Genomic DNA, 7,367 nt, shown 5'->3' with positions numbered 1-7,367 from the left:
GAACTTCAGTGACCCCCCCCCCCCCCCATGCTCATTATATTCAATCATCTGTACTAATTCAGCATTCTTCTTGGGGAAGAAGAAAACAAATTTATCACCACTATCAAACTTTAGCCTGATATTAGGCCTATGCCAGTATTAAATGTATTATTGATTCACATGTTCTGAACAGAGGAGAAAAATCTTTGCACTCTCTCGCTCTCTTCCTCTCTCTCTCTCTGTCTCTCTCTCTTTTATTGTTGAATGAATTTGTCAACTTATTGATGCAACAATCTGGAAAAATATATATATTTTTAACCCATTGCTTCCGGAATCCTTTGCTCTTCCCATTAAGCCTATTTTCCAGTATTCATCAATTTCTCACCATAATTCTCCTGTTTGCTAACGCCTTTCGGGTCACAGGTGTAGACACGCCCATTAAAGGTTGTCATGACAACGCACTCTGTGTTACCGCAGGCATCTTTGATCGGATAACCTTCTAAAGATGTCCTTTTGAGCATCATGATAGCATCACTATCATCCGAATAGTCCCATGAAGCCATTGTGTTGTTTCTAGGAGAGCAAAGAAGTACTATAAGTTAACTAAAAACCGAGAAACGGTTTTATTTATGAAAAAAAAACAAAGCATGCGGACGATAGACCACGCATTCAAATTAATTGTTTTATATTGAAATCCAACATCTACTGCTAGCTCTACACTACTAGTGTTCTTTGCTCAGCAAACAAGAGGGCAGCATATAGGGACAGTGACATCTTGTCCTTTATTTAAAGGTACTATGTCCCATTTGCAGGCCAAAAAAAGAAAAGGTTAAATTCCAACGGCATTTGAAAGACAATACTAATTTAGAACTTTCCTCAAACCGAAAGGGCCTGAAAATGGCTTTTAGGGGAAAATAACGACCATTAGTTGTCTAATCGACAATTAAGTGATTGTAATCACCTTAGTAATAGTCAGATTTTCAGACCCTTTTATCGAATGGTCGTACATCTTGTGCTGCACAAAGATTCAATCAGTTTAATTTTTGCCATAACAATTAGTGGGTTATTGATTTAGACAAATGTTCATGTACCTGTTACAGCTAATTTTATGTATGTTAGTACCAACGAAAAAAAAATGTGTCTGACAGTGAAGTATAGAAGGTAAACGGGTTTTCTTGCATAATTTGAATGCTAGACACTGCTAATGTTTAAAGTTCACAGATAGGACATAATATACATGACATATTCATAATTCCTGCAAAGTTCTACAGTATTTTATGTTGGCTGCAAAAAGGACACAGTATCTTTAATTTTCCCCGTCTATGGTTAACCGATTGTTTTCCCGCGCGACCCGAGCCTGCATCGAGAACAGAAGGTAGGGGCGCGCTTTCATTGAAATTTTATGGATTACACAAAAAGCGGTGACAGTCATTTTTGCAAAATTGTTTGTCTCATTAGACACCTCGAACCCGCGCGAATTACGAAAGTCGTGAGAATCAGACGCTGGTCCGTTTGTGACACACCACCTCAAATTTAAGAATGAGCATATCTAGGTTTTGTCCATTATAGTATACGCAGTGGCGTAATGAGCCAACATTTTTGAGGGGGCTGAATATGGCGTATCGCGTAAAATAAATACAAATTTGCGAGCGAGCGAAGCGAACGAGCACAAATTTTGACATTTTTAGTACAAAAATCCAACTTTGTGATATATTTTGACTTAATTTTCAGAAAATAATATCATATTTCACCTTTCTCTCTTTCCTTTTCTCTTTTTTTTTCTTGTTCGTAAAAAAATGGGGGGGGGGGGGGCTTCAGCCCCCCCCCCCCCATCTGTACGCCACTGAGTATACGTACAACTACGAGGTCGGTCCGTCCATGCATGGTAAGGTAAGGTAGCTTGGATAAGTAGCCTGTTTAGCCAAGTTACGTACCCGCTGCCAACGATTATGTCACACAGAGGATTCAATACACGTCAGGGCCTTCTCATGCAAAGAGTTACGATTGATTCAAAATCCATCGCAAGTCCTCCAATCAATAGCACATTTACAGTCTCCTATATCTGATGTACATAATAGTTGTGATTTATATCAATCACAAATGATATCAACTCCTCAAAAGACGAGAATAATAACGTATAATAATACAGACAAATAACATAACAATCGTAATTGCAATATATTATGTTCCATATAGCCTACCTCGTATTCCCTTTTTGCTTCTCTGTGTCTTTAGAGATATAACTTTTGGGTTAGCTGTGATCGAGCACTTACCAAAGTCACAAATGAAGCCTATCGTACATCTGTAGGCCTATGCATCCAGTGCAGAAACATAATGCTCATAGTCACGATAAACAAGAGGCGGGGATTTACGTTGCGCAATAATACCATCGCGATCTAAGCACACATAGAGCTATTGTGTAATCAACGTTGAATATTACCAACATATACGTTCACTTTACGACACAGATTCGCTCAAAATGGGGAATCCCCATGTTAACGATGAAGTGGCAAATCACAAACAAAGCCAAACTGCCAGCTACGTGCAACGTAAAACACAATGACAGTGTTTACTTATTGCCTCGTGTAAAGGAGCATGTTACGTATTTGTTTTTCTAATACAGAGTGAAATAGAGGTTTATAAACCAGAGTGGGTGAAAACAATTCAGTTGTTTTTCAAAGTGCAGTGGAGTGTATTATTCTTTCTCTTCAAAAATCACACCGTTTCATCCCCTGACTCATATTCGAAACATCTTTAATTTGTAGCAGGAGATCCAACGACCAATTCAAGGTTAGCTATCAAGCTAAATAATAGCGCATTGGGATTCCCAGTCAGGGTGTCATGTGACTTATTTGTCTAACAATTCAGACCCTTTATTCTGATTGACGCTTCATCTCGCACAGAAAATGATTCATGCCAGTAGACGTTAGGCGTAGGCCTACGTAGGGGGGGGGGGGGGGGGGGGAGCAGACCTCTAAAATTTCGAAAATAACCACCGATAGAATATTCAGAGTATTTTAAGTACCCCAGAACATATCTTGGCTCATATTTGGGTAGCTAGCGAAATCATTTATGTATTGTTGATGAAATATTCTTACCATCCCAGAAGGAAAAAACAGTTACCACCAGTTGACATTTCCAACTGGTTCCAGTTAACTTCAACTGGAACCAGTTAGATTCAACTGGAACCAGTTAAATTAAGCTGGTTTCAGTTGATTCTAACTGGTCCATGATGCACATCAAGCGAATATTTGGTGCGACTGCATTTCATTTAACTGGAACCAGTCCTTAATGACCAGTTACACCAGTTGATAACTGCAGGTCTGTTTCCAAACGTTTAGTTGCACCAGTTGATAACTGGTCTGTGCATGGCATATTTCCAGTTGCACCAGTTGATAACTGGTCTGTGGGCATATTTCCAGTTGCACCAGTTGATAACTGGTCCGTGGGCATATTTCCAGTTGGTCAGTTGATAACTGGTCTGTGTATTTCAACTGCACCAGTTAGAAATTGACCAGTTGAATTTGACCAGTTGAATTCCAACTGGACCAGTTAGAATTTGACCAGTTGAATTTGACCAGTTGACTTTGACCAGTTGGAATTCAAGTTTTTGTAACTTTTTTGATGATCCAACCACTTCGTAATTTCCTTTAGTGTATTTTCCATTTTAGTGGTTTATCTATGTTTGCAAGAAACTATTGTATTCTTTGCCTTTGTATGTTTTTATGAAAGTGGTGAATAAATTCAATTCAAAAATTCAACTGGTCAAAGTCTAACTGGTCCAGTTGAAATTCAATTGGTCAAATTCTAACTGGTCTGTGGGCTAATTTCCAGTTGACACCAGCTAATTTGCATAATGGATATGGGGTGCGTGTAATTGTTTCAAAACAATTTATCTGAATTTACAGCATATTTCTTATTTACTGATGATTTAGTTTTGTGCAATTCATTTCGAAAATACTACAAAATATGAATTGCCAATTATTCGGACATTTCACTACTTCGTATAAATAACATTTAAACAAACATGAATTAGGGAAAGCATCAACTATGAACTAAAATAAGTTCAATAAAATACAAGTGTATGGAAAATAAATTGTGTTATGTATTAACCAAGTCCCCTAATTACCAATACCTTTACATTAGAAATTTCAGACAAACTGGTATTACTGTGTTGTTGCGAATGGCAAAATTAATTAGTAAAAGTGATACTTTATACCTTTAATTACTAATTAAGATTTTCAACGTGAGGTTTTAACTGGTTGGAAGTTTTGCCAAATGGTCTAACTGGTCCAGTTAAATCCAACTGGTAACCCTGGAAATTGAAATGGGCCAGTTGACCCAGACCAGTGGAATTCTTACTGGACCAGTTAGAATTTGACCATTTGAATTCCTACTGGACCAGTTAGAATTTTACCAGTTGAATTCCAACTGGACCAGTTAGAATTTGACCAGTTGAATTCCTACAGGACCAGTTAGAATTCAACTGGTCCTGGTCAACTGGCACATTTCAATATCCAGGGTTACCAGTGGGCTTCAACTGGTTCAACTCGACCAGTTGCAACTGGTTTCCTTCTGGGATTGTGATTTATTTATTTTTGCTTACCAGACGTAAAATTATACTATGGAAAGCTGATATTCGGCATGCAATATAAGTTAGCTACCTCTCCAACCTTCGCATTATGTGCAGCACAAGGCCATCCATCGCCTTGAACACTAGTTATTTTTGAACTATTGGGGTATTAGCTACCCCTCCCCTCCCACCCCCCTGTCTCTCTCTCTCTCCCCGCATGAACCATTCGCTATGTACGATGGAGCTTTAACTAGAATAAATGGTCTGAATCTTTAGACTAATAATTCACATTTTAATCCTACTTGGGAATCCCAATGTGCTATTTTTCAACTTGATAGAATATCCTGAATACAAGATGATTCCAATACCATTATCAATTGACGAAACCGTATGATATTTGAGGACAAATAATTATTAACCTTCACTGCACTTTGAAAAATACAATCAAATTGTTTTTAGCTGGTTGATAAACATGTCATTCCTCTGTAGGAAGAAACAAATAGGAAAATGCACGTTTCATGCGCCTTTATTATACAAGAGGCAAACATGTAAAAGCTGTAAGTGTGTTTACGTTTCACGCAGCTGGCAGCTTTGCGTGTTGTTTACCATGGACCTAACGTGGGGGGAATCCCCTTTAAGCGGCGCGCTAGCCGTCTATGCCGTATAATAACCCTATTATGTTGGTATCATTCAACGTCGATTACAAAATAGCTGTTAACATCGCGATGTAATATCATTCCGCATCGTAAGTGTGAGAAAACCACCACCTCTTGTTTATCCGGAGTATGAATATCATGTTTCTGCATTGGATGTTTGAGAGGCTGCAGTAAGTGCCCGATCACAGCTTACCCAGCAGTTTAATATATTATTATAAAGACACAGAGGAGAATTAAGAGAGGAGTCGAAAGGGAGTAAGAGGTAAGCTATAATTGGTATTTCAATCACAGTTGTTATGTTTTTTTGTTGGTATTATTCTACTCGAGGGCCCCGTCTTGTAAGAAGTTGATATTAGGGACTTTTATATTGAGTGGACGAGAACACGACGAACGCCGACTGATCATGCGTGTCAACGCACTTAACTGCCCATGTTGACTAAAAATATTAAAAAAAATTAGATTGCACTCGACGATATACATGCATGCAGGAAGTAACACTATGAAAATCACGGACAAAGAAAGAGGACAAAATATACAGTTCCTCAATCTACCCTCAACAACTGAAGAACATCCCTTCACTGCTATTATGTAAAAATGTGTAGAACATGTTAATATGCATGTGACACCTGTTCTACACATTTTTACATAATAGCAGGGAAGGGATGTTCCTTTGTCTACCTGAGGAACTGTATAATTTTATGCGCACGCGGCATAATAGTACCTTGAGCATGTAAAGGCGCTAGATAAATACCATTATGTATGTTTGTATGTACTAGATTTAGGAAAATAAAGGTTAACGCGTTCTCGATCGCCGACTGAGACGACGTTACGCATGCGCAGTGCCTTAAAATGACGCCACACGTTGCAGTCAAAGCTGTCAACGTGCAAATCTAAAAGTCCCTATTAATCGCAATAGTTTATTTACGATTTAAATGAATCGTAACTATGTATGTCTATGAGAGATATATAACTATGAGACTGAAAACTTGCAATTGATTAAAAGACATGTGATTTCTTTGGATCAATCGCAACTTTATAAGACATGGTCCTGACGTGGAGATTTCAGTCATCCGAGTGGCAGAAGCGTTGGCAGCAGGTTACTCTGCTAAACAGGCTACTTATCCATGCGTATGCCACCCACAGACTAAAAGAGGGCTCGGTGTAAAAATATCAGAGGAAAAAATATCAGAGGTAAAAATGTCAGAGGTAAAAATGTCAGAGGTAAAAATGTCAGAGGAAAAATGTCAGAGGTAAAAATGTCAGAGGTAAAAATGTTTGAGGTAAAATATATTATAAAAAAGCATGTTACAGTTTGAATATTGGTAATTGTTGTATATTAGGCGTATTGCAAAGATGTAACGAAGGATTCTCTGCAGGCATTAATTTCAGCGCTCCTTTATTTTCTTCTTTCTTTATAAAAGTAGATATTCATTGATTTGAAAAACTAACTTTATTTATAATTGCAAAGTTGAAACTTTGATTCGACAAGGTTATCACAATTCAATGCTTGGAAACATTCGAAGTAATGATTATTATAAATAACAAAACGCTTAAATACAGCCCCGACATAGCACCTGCAGAGCTCTCCGAACGCTGCTGAGATGTGTGAGATCACAGTATGGACATGATTTGCACAAGCAGACGATGTTCAATGACATCTCACACATTTTCAGTGCCTGTGTTTTCATCTTCTCTTGAGTTCTTTCTCTTACTTCACTACCGTCAGGCTAAATGTATATTCCATTGCCTCACTCTAAACCCCGCACAGGGTTTTATTTTGATGACAAATGCAGCGATACAAAAAATAAAGGAATCTGTCGCTTGTAAACAAAATAAGACGCGGTATGTTCGGCTTTCAAGAGGGAACAAATGCCGTCCTTAATATCATTCCGGGGTTTTTTTCAATTTGAAAGTCTGGTTTCTTTGATTGTTAATTAACCTCTTTCCTGTGTATTTACAAGCCAAAGATATTAGTTATGAGAATCGGGTCATATCCCCTTTTGAATGGTTTGACATGCCATTACATTTTTATACACTAAACTCATTATAATTTGACAAATAATAGCTTTGCAATTATGTTCATTCTTTATGTGATGTCGTCTGCTTGGGCAGTATTGGTCCATATAGTGACGTCATTAAAATGTTGTTATTTTCCGGCG

This window comes from Strongylocentrotus purpuratus, unplaced genomic scaffold, assembly GCF_000002235.5.
Source record: "Strongylocentrotus purpuratus isolate Spur 01 unplaced genomic scaffold, Spur_5.0 spur5_scaffold_12, whole genome shotgun sequence".
In the NCBI taxonomy this organism is placed as follows: Eukaryota; Metazoa; Echinodermata; class Echinoidea; order Camarodonta; family Strongylocentrotidae; genus Strongylocentrotus; species Strongylocentrotus purpuratus.
The sequence above is the reverse complement of the archived record's forward strand: the minus strand, read 5'-3'. Positions refer to the sequence as shown.